Here is a 13324-nt window from a genome sequence, read left to right on the forward strand (position 1 = left end):
TTGAAATCCACTGGACAACTAATGTGGATTACCTCCTCCTTCCCATAAATCTGTCAGAGTCCCAGGTTCTGCCTTTGTTCTCAGGATCATACCACTGCCAGTGATGTCCCCTTGTATGTGTATATATATATATATATATATATATATATATATATATATATATAAAATCACTTCTTTATATGTGTCAATGATTCTAAAGTCTGGCTCTGCATTAGAATCACTTGAGGACGTTTTAAAATACTGATGTCTGGGGCTTCCCAGGTGGCGCAGTGGTTGAGAATCTGCCTGCCAATGCAGGGGACACGGGTTCGAGCCCCGGTCTGGGAGGATCCCACATGCCGCAGAGCGGCTAGGCCCGTGAGCCACAACTACTGAGCCTGCGCGTCTGGAGCCTGTGCTCTGCAATAAGAGAGGCCGCGACAGTGAGAGTCCCGCACACCGCGATGAAGAGTGGCCCCTGCTTGCCACAACTAGAGATAGCCCTCGCACAGATATGAAGACCCAACACAGCAAAAATTAATTAATTAATTAATAAACTCCTAACCCCAACATCTCCTTTAAAAAAAAAAAAAGAAAATACTGATGTCTGGGCCCAGATTAGATCGATCAACTTAATGAAATCAGAATCTCTGTTAAGATTGAGAATTACAGCACTAAATTATTCAGTCTAATAATAAGATCACTTCCAAGAAGATGTATCTGTTACCTACTGCTAGCATAATCTGTGTAACAAATAACCACAAAATCTTAGTGACCTACAAAAATCAGCATTTATTGCTCATATGTCTGCAGGTTGGCTGAGATCAGCAGGGCAGCTCTACAGATATTGGTTTGGCTTTTTCACACACTGGCGTGGGCTGGGAGCTGGCTGATGGAGGCTGGAAATGGCTGGTGCAACTCAGCTCTGTTTCATGCATCTCTTCTCTTCTAGGGTCTAGCAAGGAAGCCTGGGCATGTGCTTCTCCTGATGTTGGCAGAGGCATCAGTAAACTAGGGGAAACAGGTATGTACATTTCAAGCCTTTGTTGCATCATGTGTTAACATCATGGCCGAAAGTAAATCACAAAGTAAATTTAGCACATGGCAAAACCAACATCAATGGAGCAAGGAACTATATCACTCCCATGGAAGTGAGAGAAAAGGAGTGAATATTCCAGAAAAATAATCTAATCTATCACAGAAGGTATGGAGATACCTTTTTCCTTGAATGATAATCAGTTCCAAAATGTAAGATGTAGGCAGTATGTTTGAGAATTCTCAGTTAAGTTCACAGTAGTTTTTGTGGTCTTTTCAGCACACAGCCCCTGCTGAAGTTTTCACTGACCTATTGCTGTATCACGTCTTTGTCACATCTCTAGGTTCCAGGATCTCTGCTCTAAGCCTGTGTTAGCAGCAAACAGTTCTCTTGCTCCACCTGTTACTGAATTTAGAAAGTGAAGAGGGATTATATCCGAGATAAGAACTACCTATTCAAAAGTGGAAATCATAGGCTTGTCCTGGGGTTCAGAGCATTCTTTTCTCACTGTGAGTTTTGCAAATCTCTTACTTCTATATACAGTAAAGATTATAGCGACACTAGAGAATGGAAGTGCATGTATCTCAGACTGAGATCTCAAGAATTCATCTCACAATAGCGGTCAGTGCAATCTTGAATTCTCTTTTATTTTTATCTCTTTTGGGTTAACTTCTCCCATTCTTTTGTAGGTTACGCTCAGTGATTGGCTATATGTCGCACAAAAGATAGTCAAAGCTGTTTAGACTCCTCTTTGAAATTAAGTGAAAGAAGCACTTGATTATGAAAGTGTGGTAATTGGGCCTAAGATCATACATATGCATTCTTTTCTAGTTGCAGCCAAAATCAGGTTTAGGGATTTCTGATGAGTTCTTTTTGATGGTGGTGGTTGTTACAGAAAAATGAATCTTTCTGCTGCTTGCTTAGAAAACCAGACATTATCACCACTTGATTATTCGTTTGCTGTACAGCTTGTTTCATTTTTAAAGGAAAGACAAGGTTGAAACTGGATCTATACAATGCATGTCAGTGGCTTTATGTGTTTGTGAATAATGACTAGCCTTCGGTGTTCAGTGTTGACTTTCTAGGCTATAACTTGACATCATTTTGATTTCTCTTTTGATGAGCCAACGCCATCATGGAGCCATCATTAGTTTTATATAGGAGGACACTTATGAGGATGAGAGGGGCAAATGTTCCCTTTTGATGTAGTCAGGGAGGGGGGAGAAAGGGGAGGCTTTTGTTCAGTCATGGAAAATGGACGTGTGTCTCATGGTGGCCGCAGTTTAAATAAACATAAACTCTGAACCAGAGATCACTTCCTCAGTGCTAGCAACACCAAACCAAAATACAGTTTTCTTTGGCTAACCCCAAAGTAGGATGTGGGTGCCAGCCTTGAAAACCACATGATCGGGTTTCAAGCAGACACCACTTGGGCTGTGCTTTTGTCTTAAGGAAGGAAAGTCATAAAGGCATTACTCCTCATAACACCATCATTATGTTTAGCAAACAGATGCAACCATAACAACAGTTCACTCCAGAGAGAGGTCTGGAGGGCTTTGCCCTTTCAGCATAAAATATGAGACCTCTCCAGATTATAACTCTGCAGAGAGAAGGGGCATTTTTCAAGGAGTGAAAGAGAGACAGCGGGAACTCAGGACGTAGGCTGGTGGGGGAAGAAGTGCTCAGCTGGTCTCCTGTCCCCCTGTGAGTTCTGCAGTCATCACATCTGGAATCTGTGTCTAGAAACATCACCTGGAATTCCCTGGAAATTCCTTGTTTCCCAGGGGTGACTCCACTATGAACAAAAGAGCAGCCTGTGGTTTCAACCTGCCCCATTTTGTCTTTCTTTCATTAGGAAAATTCTTCAGGGCCTGGGATCATTCCAATCATCTCAGGTTCTGTGAGTCTCAAGTCCAGGCTTGCTGCTTCAGAGATTTTCACGGTGTGGAGTTTTATTTATTTATTTACCACGGAGTTGTTTTCACCCCCTTCTCAGGAGCTGGGGAGGGACAGGCAGATGATAGAGTTGGGTGCCCTGAGTTAATGACTAGCCCTACATTCACAAGCTCATTTACTTTTGTCCTCACCTGACGCCTCAGTGGTGCCAATGAGTGGGAATGAATTGTATCGAGGGCCACTCAGTCCCTTAAAAGAAAAACTGCTCACTTGGCTGGAAATGCTTTGACAGAAGGCAGAGCAGCCGGTCACACAGAACACTGTGTCTTCTGGATTTGGGGGCAGAAGGGAAGTGGTGGGTTCAGTGGGAGGAGGGGACCAAGCAGTCATTTCACGTGAGCTATCATGGGGTGGCCCGAATCACAGCCGTCCAGCTACAGGCGCTTGTGCTGCAGACACCGCCCGCCGCCCCCCTTTTCTGATCCTCCCCACGGAATCAGGGCTTGACCCCCCGGCACCCTTCCCAACAATCAACTCCCCATAAGAAGGTAATCATCTTATGGTGAATTGGAGAAGAAGAAAAGACACTCTAGAAAAATGTTATGATAATAGAAAAGTCTTCGCTGTCGGAACCATCTGGTGTGCTGCGGTCACAAAGAAGGCAGTAATTGAGTGCCTAGGAACTCCTTGTGGCCTCAGATAATGGGCGCTCACCCTGATTTGTATTCTTCACCGGAGTAATTAACCATCATTTCACACCACATCTGTACCGCATTTCCGCCATCAATACAGCCCTACACATAAGTTACGACACTTAATTAAGTCCACATCATTCTCCTCCAAAGAACACAAAGATCTGTGTAGAGGCCCCAGTGGCAAAGAGGCACAAATGAGGTTTTAGTGACTCTCGTTTTGTGGGAGGGATTGAGATGGATGGGGCGCTCACGCCACCAAGGTTCGGCTCCCGGTGGGGCCGGTGGGGATGCACCCTGACAGCTTTAGGCTGGGCGACAGCTGTGGATAAGCTTCAGCAGGCGGCCTCGTGGCCGGGCGTGCTCAGAGAGGGGATGGCAACCCCATTGTTGCGTAATCTTGCTTTTGAAAATGTGCTACAATTGATTCGATCTGATTTCTAAGGTGCTGTCACCAGAGCATCATTAAAAGTCCTTTAAGAAACTGGAGAATAGACTAGATCACCAAAGGCAGCTTTGTTCCCACTCTATGCTGGGCTTTGACAGGCTGTCCCTTCCAGCTGATGGAAGAGGCACAGCCTGTAAGTTCCCAACCATTAACACGGGACCATTTTATTTTTCTTTAATCAAGAAGACAATGTTACTGGGAGAATCAAAGCAAAGCTCTCTGGAAAACAGGAGTTCTTCCCTTCACCATCTTCTTGGTGTGAGCATGATGCCATGTTCCTATGGTTGGCCAGAAGCATCACTTTACTGAAAGGTTGTTTGCTGTGTGTGTGCTTGTGTGTGTTTTCTCCCCCAAACCACTCTTAGAGGCTTAAAAATTCCCTCCTCCTAGAGGTTGTGCAAGCAGCAGACAGAAAAGAAAGCTGAGCCTAATGAGAAGGACATTAATCCAGGACCTAAGTACCAATGGATGAAAGCAGAGATCCTCCACAGCCCCCCAGCTGTCTCAGTCCTAAGTAAATTAGCGACCCTTTTTCCTCTCGTCAAATGATAAGGAGGGAGCCAGTGTGCGGACTCTGAAGATATTTCTCACAACAAGTGTCAAAATACCCTGAAAGCTCCCGGGGGTCCGCCTCCCACACGCAGTCTGCCGTTCATTTGTTTATCTCAATGCTGACAAATTGCAGTTTTTTCACAGCCTATCTGTGGGCCCAGCTTCATTTGCATGGCCTGCCCTCCATCTCGGAGCAGATAATGAGGCTCAACATAAAGCCTCATTGAGGGCTCTGCAGGGTTGACTGCGATGAATACAGAGCAGAGAATTAGGTGGCTCGGATGCTATTGTGCACGCCCCTAGCCTTTTATCTTCCCTCCTGCTCATTTTCAGGTCTTTCAAGGAAACTGCCTCCCTCCCTTTTCTCTTTCTCGCTAGTGTCTTTTACTTCCCTTTCACTTTGAATGGGCACCATCTTCCAAATCGTCAGCTCAGCCTTGTGCTATTTCAGTCACCGCAATTATCTTCCCAGTCTTATCCTATGAAATGCTAGAGGTTTCCTTTCACTGTTCAAGCCACTGAGGAAAGCCCTGAAGCATTGTCCCAGGAGCATTGGGCCCCTCCACCCCCCCAGTGGCTGTTCAGATACTCTCTCTGGCATTGTAGAACCCAGCCACCTTCTGTCAGAAACACTCCAACCCCGTCACCAGACAGAGAGGTTCCACTGAGTCCACCATCGAGGTATGGATGGTGCTTAGGGAAGTTACAGAAATTCAAGAATTCAACATTCTTCAGAAATCCGGTATTTGGAAGGTGTGGACTCAAACATCTATGATTTCAGTTGATGGGGCTTACATTTTTAAACTGAACCCAGAGGATATTTAGCTTGGTCAGAATGAGGGATGTTACACAGAAGGTTTCTCCAGGGAAGAGTGCTTTTCCATTGTAGAAAACATTCCTCAATGAGGTAGGTGGGAGAGAAACTTTTGGAGATGAAACAGTGGTTGAATTAATATGTTTAGAAAGGATCTTACCGCTGGATCTGGGTGATAATTTTCAAAATAAAGGGAAGAGGCCCAGAAGGTAAAGTGATTCATCCAAAGTCACACAAGTCTGTGAACTAACCCCACTAACCTCACACAGAGGTCTAGAAGGGAACACAGACTGGCTACATGAGTTCTCAGCAAAACATACTTCTGGTGCATTCGACTCTATTTCTGCTTCTCTAGGCAAAGGCTCCCAATCCATTTCATTCGAGATGCCCTAGGTCACTTACAAGGATCATCTTCAATTCCTAGACCCCTGACTCCTTCCCCCCTGATTCTTGAATACAGGATTCGTTCTCCCTAATTCTCTCATAATGAAGCAGGTGATTCTTATTTCATCTCCTTTCTGCCAGGTTTCCTGGTTAGGTGGCTATTTAGACATAGCCCCAAATCCTAGATTCTTCGACTTCCCTATTCTCCCTCTCTATGCTCTGTCCAGTGGGATGGGAAAGACCTCGGGTCTACTAGAAGTCAACAAAATGGTCAGAAAAACTATGAAGCTGATGGGCAAAGAGTCTGCTAGATAATGGCTAAGAGCCCCTCCAACTTTCTTATTTTGTGACACCATGAAATGCCAAAAGCTTTTGTAAATGCTTGGATGTCTGTAATAAATTTAATTCTAGGTCCTTGTCTTTTTTAAATGATGCATTTTATTTTCTCCAACTAGTAATTCATATGTGCTCATCATAGAACATATGGAAATTAGAAAACTGTATTTTACTTCTCACCATCTCTACTTCATCACTTGATCATTAGTAATGTGTTTTTAGGTATGTCTCTTTTTCAACTACTTTAATGCTATGTTTTTACTATAAGTTTCAGGGCCACATATTTCTTTCCACTGACATATCTAGTTTTTAAAGAACAAATACTAAATAGTACGTATAATGACTCTAAGAAGTCCTAGTTACATAATTAGTAATAAATAGCTAACAAGTCCCATGAAAGAAGAGCAATACTAATTTCACGTGTAGTGACAGGTCTGTGTGCAAAAGAAGTTGAGAATTATTACAACAGAAAAATACTCAGTGATATAATCAGTTAAGTTGGAAAAGTCGAATGCTTTTCTCGTTTATATTTTCTGGATGCAAAAAATCCATAGGATATGTGTAGGATAGCAAACAGAATGAAAAGCAAGGCTTCCAAATCTTGACTCCATTCTTATCTCTGTAATTTAGGAAGTGTGCTTAGCCTTTCTGAGTCATCCTTTCTTCCTCTATAAAAGATAGGTAACAATGCCTCTCTTTTAAGATTTTGTAATTAATAGGATAATGTATGTTAGCCATTTAGCATGGTGCCTGACAAACAAGGGAGGGTTTCTGCAAGAGTATGAGCTTAATAAAGATGCTTGTGAAATCTTCTGGAATTTGTTTTTGTGATGGATTCTCATGCCTCTGATAGTGTGTGAGTGTAGTCTAAATCTTCCTGGTAGCTTAGGATGAGACCAGCTGATGAGTTTCCATTGTGAGAACATATTTGCCTCTCCTCTGTATGAAACCCAGGGACCCGCCCCCCAGCACTGCTTCAAGGGCCATAGGGAGAATGGTGGTAAAAGCCATCTGTTCGGCTGGGATGGAGAAGTGATTGATAAAATTTTATGCACGTGTTCCTTGCAAGTCATTGATTGCGGTCTGCCTCAGTCTGAATGCGCTCTCCCTATAGGTATTTCAGAGGACATATGTAGTGGCATTTAAGTGCTAATTTTTGCTTTGGAAGAGAGGAAGATTTGCATTGGAGACATTAAAAACACAGATTGGGGCTGTAACATATGGTAAATAAATAATAATCCTCACAGTTCAGCATAATAAAACCAGTCTCACTGTGGAACCCAAGAGAGCATATACATTTACTGGTTCCAGTAACATAAATAAAATAAATGACAACTCAAGTCATTGAAGAGTATGGCATAGCAGAATACATTCTAATGGTTAAAAAACTAGGGTGTTAATTCAAGTTTATTTCTTTATCAAATATTCAATAAATCACTAATCTAGTTAGAAATTTGATTTTTTTTTAGCTGTTCACTTAAACAGCATATTTTCCAATGTGTCTCGTTATGAAGTGAAGCAAAGATCCACAAAATATTTAAGATAGCGTGAGTGGCAAAGCTTACAAGGAGGAAGCCTGAGCTACAGCTCTGTTCCATTTTAATCACATTTGGATGAGACGTCAACTTCTTCAGATGGCAAATGAAATAATTAGCCTTGAGCAAAAAGAGATGCTTTTCCTGCTGTATCAAAACCCTACCGGTTTCCCCCTACTATCTGTTTTCACCTTCTTCTTCAGTAATAGAATCTCTGATTTAGCTAGAAATGACTTCCTGGATAAAGACTACAGTTCCCAGCATCCCTGGTGACTAGGTGATCATGTAACTAAATTCTGCCCTTGTAATTGGAAGAAGTGTGTCCATGCCCAGAGTGGCTTCTGACTTGTCTTCTTTCCTGCTAGCTGGAATGTGATAGGAAAAATGGGAGCTCCCATAGTTCCCATAGCCATCTTTGACCTTGTGGATGGCATCCATACACAACAAAATGAAACAGAAGAATCTTGTGTCCATGACACCATGGAGCATCATACTATAAATTTAGGACTGATTTATGCTCAAAATGTGTAAATGTCAAGGAAAATAAATATGTACTTCTATTTTTTTTTAAGATTTATTTTTTATTTGTTATTTTTGGCTGCATCGGGTCTTAGTTGTGGCAAGCGGGATCTTCGTTGAGGCATGCGGGATATTTTCGTCGTGGCGTGTAGGCTTCTCTCTAGTTGGCGTGCTGGTTTTCTCTTCTCTAGTTGTGGCATGTGGGCTCCAGGGCGCATGAGTTCTGTAGTTTGTGGCACGTGGGCTCTCTAGTTGAGGCGCGCCAGCTCAGTAGTGTGTCGCGCGAGCTCAGTTGCCCCATGGCATGTGGGATCTTAGTTCCCTGGCCAGGGATCGAACCCATGTCCCCTGAATTGTAAGGTGGATTCTCTACCACTGGACCACCAGGGAAGTCCCTATACTTCTATTTTTTAAGCCACTGTTATTAGGTTTTTCTTCCAGATTACATCCAATCTTAATTTATATATCCACACTCAGCATTCCATTTTTTGTTTGTATGGTTTGTTTGGGTTTTTCTGGGTTTTTTTTTTTTGGCCGCCCTGCGAGTCTTGTGAGATCTTAGTTCCCTGACCAGGGATTGAATCCAGGCCCTCAGCAGTGAAAGCACGGGGTCCTAACCACTGGACTGCCAGGGAATTCCCTCAGCATTCCATTTTGAAATTCAAATTATTATAGGTTTTCCTGAAAGTGTATCAAACAGTTGTTACGGGAGTATATCTGCTGCCCCTCTGTGGGAGGTTCAGGGACCCACCCCCAATATTACTTTCACTGAGATAGGGGGAAGTACAAGGAGGCACAAAGCCTATTACCTTATGTTTTCCAGTTTATACAAAATTCCACTGTGACCATGAGTTCTGAGCAAGAATCAGATACTATATTCAATACTGGTGCTACCCAAAACAAAGATGGCAAAAGTTCCAATGTCTCCTTACTAGTTGCTCAATTAACAAGCACTGTGTGGGACCCCTGGTTTCTAGTGAGGTCTGTGCTAAGCAATCTTCCAAATATACAGAAAACATGGTATAAAGAGTTTCACTGGGAAAGCCAGATAACAAGGTTGAAACCAAGAATAATTGAAACTTAAATTGAATAATAGGGATGTAACTTGTAACAAGAGTTTCCTTAGGTGGGAAGATCTGGGTGGGTCACAGTTGTTAGGAGTGGTCTTAGAGAAGGAGACATGATAATGGAATGTAGAGGGTTCACACAATAAATGGGGAAAAAGACAGCAGAATTGGGAAGGCAGGAGGAATCCACCCCTTTATTCAACAGCCTCATATGTGCAAGGCTGTGCTGGGTGCTTGGGATGACAAAATAAACCTTGAACAAGTAAATTTACTGCCCTGTAGTTTAGTTTCCTCATCTGCAAGATGGAGATAGCAATAGAATTCTATTCAGGACTAAATTTATTAATGCATATAAAGCGTTTAGAAGAGTACTTGGTACATAACACATACTCGATAAATATAGGCTATCGTTATTGTTATTTTTTGAGGAGCTCAAAGCCCAGTGAGGGTGACAAAATGTAATTATTATGAATGGTAACATGGTATAATGATTATACAATAGATTATATTGATTATATAAGTCAGTATATATCAATATATAATCAATATATAATATTGATTATAGATAGATAGATAGATAGATTATAATGATTATATAATAGAATGTGGATGTAGCACTCTGGAAAACACAGGAGGAGAAAACTAAGAGTTGGGACGAGGCATTTGTGAATCCTCCCCAAAAAAATCGTATTAGAACTTGGACTTGAAAGGTGACCAAAGTGGTTGTTTCTCCATATAAAGAACAAAATTCCAGGCAGAGGCACAGCTTGTATAAGGGCAAGGTGGGGAGACTAAAGTGTGGCATGTGGAAAAATGCTACATTTTTTGTTCTCCTTATTATCAGTGATCTTCTTGTGTAAAATTTTCAATATCATTTAATTGATAGTGGATAAGCAATTTTTACTGACAAAAAAATACAGCTGATGGCTCTAGAAGTGTCTAAGCTGTGCCACATGTCATCTGAAAGATGTGGATGTGTCTTATACACATGTGATGCAAGGGGAGGTACTAATGGAATCTCCATATAGTCCCCACCTTTTGCAGCCCATGATGATTTGTTCTGACTGATGATGTGAGTGGAAGTGATGAGCTCACTTCTAGTCACATGTTACAATAAGAGCTTGTATGTGTTTTCCACGGATTTTCTCCCTTGGCTATGCTGCCATGGAGAGGTGTGTGTCAGACACCTTTGGTGGATGTGTCAAATGAATGATAGAGAAAAATGATAGAATGTAGAAAGCTTTGTTATGCTAATAAACTGTGTTTTCAGGGTTAATCTGTAACCACAGCATAGGCTAGCATTACCCTGACTAGTGTCAGAATTGTTACCAGAATTAGAGTGTCATACATTGTTATGGACTAAATGTTTGTGTTCCCCTCCAAAATTCACATTTTAAAACTCTACCTTCCAATGTAACAGTTTTAGGAGGTGAGACCTTTGGGATATAATTAGGATTAGATGAGGCCATGAGGCTGGAGCCCTCATGAATGGGATTAGTGCCCTTATAAACGTTATGAGAGTGTTTGTTTCCTTCTCTTCCATGTGAGGACACAGTAAGTCAGAAGTCTGCAGCTTCGAGGGGACTCACTAGGGAGAAGTGACTGCGCTGGCACTCTAATCTTGGACTTCCATCCTCCAACACTGTGAGAAAAAAAATTCTGTTGTTTCCAAGCCACCCAATCTATAAAACTTTGTAACAGCAGCTTGGACTAAGACACACATCAAAATCCTAAAATATGTAGTTTTGGATTAGTGACTGGTGGTATGCAGTGATGAAACACGTTGGAGGCTAAAAACATGATGATCATGTTTTGCAGGAACAAAATATTTGCTAAAACTGTCACCTGGGGAAGTTTACTTGATACCAGATGACATGAATTGTAAGCCAGAAACTCTCAGGAAAGACACTGAAAAACAGAACCTTAGTTTGGCTGTTGCTTTTTTTGTAGCTAGATTTGACAAGGGGTCAAAGATTTGAGAAGGGTGATTTCAGAGAGAATTGGCTGGTGCATATCCAGAACTAAAAGGGAGTAAAAATAGTACAGAAATATGGGGAAAGCTGGCTTTGAGACCCCCAAACCATAGGTATTGGGACTTAAAAGGGCTTTTAAGGCCAATTTTACCAGTAAGATCTTTCAGAGCAAAGGGTTTCTTCTTCTTCTTCTTTTTTTTTTTAATATGATCTCACTAGAGCCTACAGTCTCAATAAATTAAAAGCTAGATGCAAATGCTGAGAAGGTGAGAAAATAAGCATTTTAGAGTATACTGAAAAGAACTGTGTGATTACTGATACATAGAACTTACTAGAATCAAGTGAACTAGAGGCTTACTAAGCTTTCGAGAACTTTTTACTGCCAAAGAAGCTATAAATCCTGTCTAAAAACATCTGTAACTATTGAGGTTTAAAATGACTCCTCAACCAAGAAGCAGGCTGAAAAGTAGTACAGTCTTAAAGGGCAGCATATTCCCCAAGGCCCATTAAATGTCGTCAAGGGATATAATGGACAAATAAGAATATCCTGGAAAGGGATCCAAGGACCTTGGAGAACAATGGGCAAGGAGTCTCCCCCAGAGGACAGAATCCATGTCTAATCAAGTAACATTTTGCATCCCCAGGTCCTTAGAAGTCTTCCCAGGCAGAGTAGACAAATGAATGCTCTGTGTCTTCCATTGTCCCTGTTTATTGCTGTTAATCTTATTTCCCTTCCACCATTATATAATGAGGAGTGAGCAGAAAACATGTTTAGTTCATACATTTCTTGAGTGAGAAGAGCCATACTTAGACACAGTTGTATAATTGTTGAGTATCATGTGGATATTCTGCATTTTGAGCAGGATTAAATGATAAGATGAAATCTTAGATCATTTCTCTTGGGGAACCATTGAGTGTTCTCTATGTATGAGAGTGTACCAGGTGGAATTCCTATAGGAAACAGAGGCACTCTCAAATTAGAATAAGTTGAAAGAGGCTTATTGATGTAGAGTTTAGTTATAAAGATGTAGGTAGAGTGTTGAGGGGACATTGAGGGGTGGTATAGAAACCTGGGGCCATTGTCATACGTGGGCCCAGAAAAATGTGAGTGAATGGCTTCTAGGACCTGGAAAAAGAGCAAGAGTGAGCCATTTAGGTCAGAAAGCCAAGGTGACCTCACAGGAAGAGAATCAGGGGCATAAATACCCTGATCTCATTCTCCTCCTCCTCCTAGCTCTCCTGGGCCTTCCTCTTTAGTAATCTCAGTTGGAAGGCACTGGGCATTGAAGCCTTCTGATGTGGTCCATATATATTAGCTTCTGTGAGCAGAGAGCTAAGTTATGAAGGGGAAGAGCAGATATGGGAGGGCTGATACATGACATAAGGAATGGGAAAGAAGGAAAAAGAGGGTTATTAATTGACAGAATGGAGAATTTAGGCATGTAATCCTACTCACACCCCCTTCCACACATTCACAACAAAGTTTTCAGTGAAGAATAAACACATGCTGATGCATGTTGTAGATGGGAAGAATTCCAAGCTTCAACACTGGATCAGTGATCTATGCACTCAGTAAGGGGTTGATGTGGGCCAGGACCCAAGTTCATGACTTCTTCCAAGGTATCAGACTGCTGGCCCAGGACTAGTCATAGCCTGGTTAAAAGTAAGTAGCAGGGAGTAGAGTTCATGAAGTATGACAGTGTATGAGCATCAGGTGATCACTCCACATTCTCCACTGACCACCCTTCTCACCTCTTGGTAGATTCATCGCATAAATGGTGCCAATTCTTTACTCTTCTCTATACCCATGCCCTTCACTATGTGACTTTGCAGTTCCTTTCACTAAAGAGATGGAGTCTGTTTTACCACTGCTTAAAGGTAGGCTATTCTTGTGATTTGATTTAACCAATAGAAAGAGGCACAAGTGATACTATACCTGTTCCAAGCTGAGGCTCAAGAGGCCTTATGTGTCTGCTTATGCTCTTGTGCCTCTATTGCCATGAGAACATGTCCTGGTTAACCTACTGGAAGATAAGAAATATCTAAAGCAGAGCCAAGTCACTCCAGCCAAAGTCATCATACGTTAGGCAATA

This window comes from Mesoplodon mirus, assembly GCF_964341445.2.
Source record: "Mesoplodon mirus genome assembly, chromosome: 15".
NCBI lineage: Eukaryota > Metazoa > Chordata > Mammalia > Artiodactyla > Ziphiidae > Mesoplodon > Mesoplodon mirus.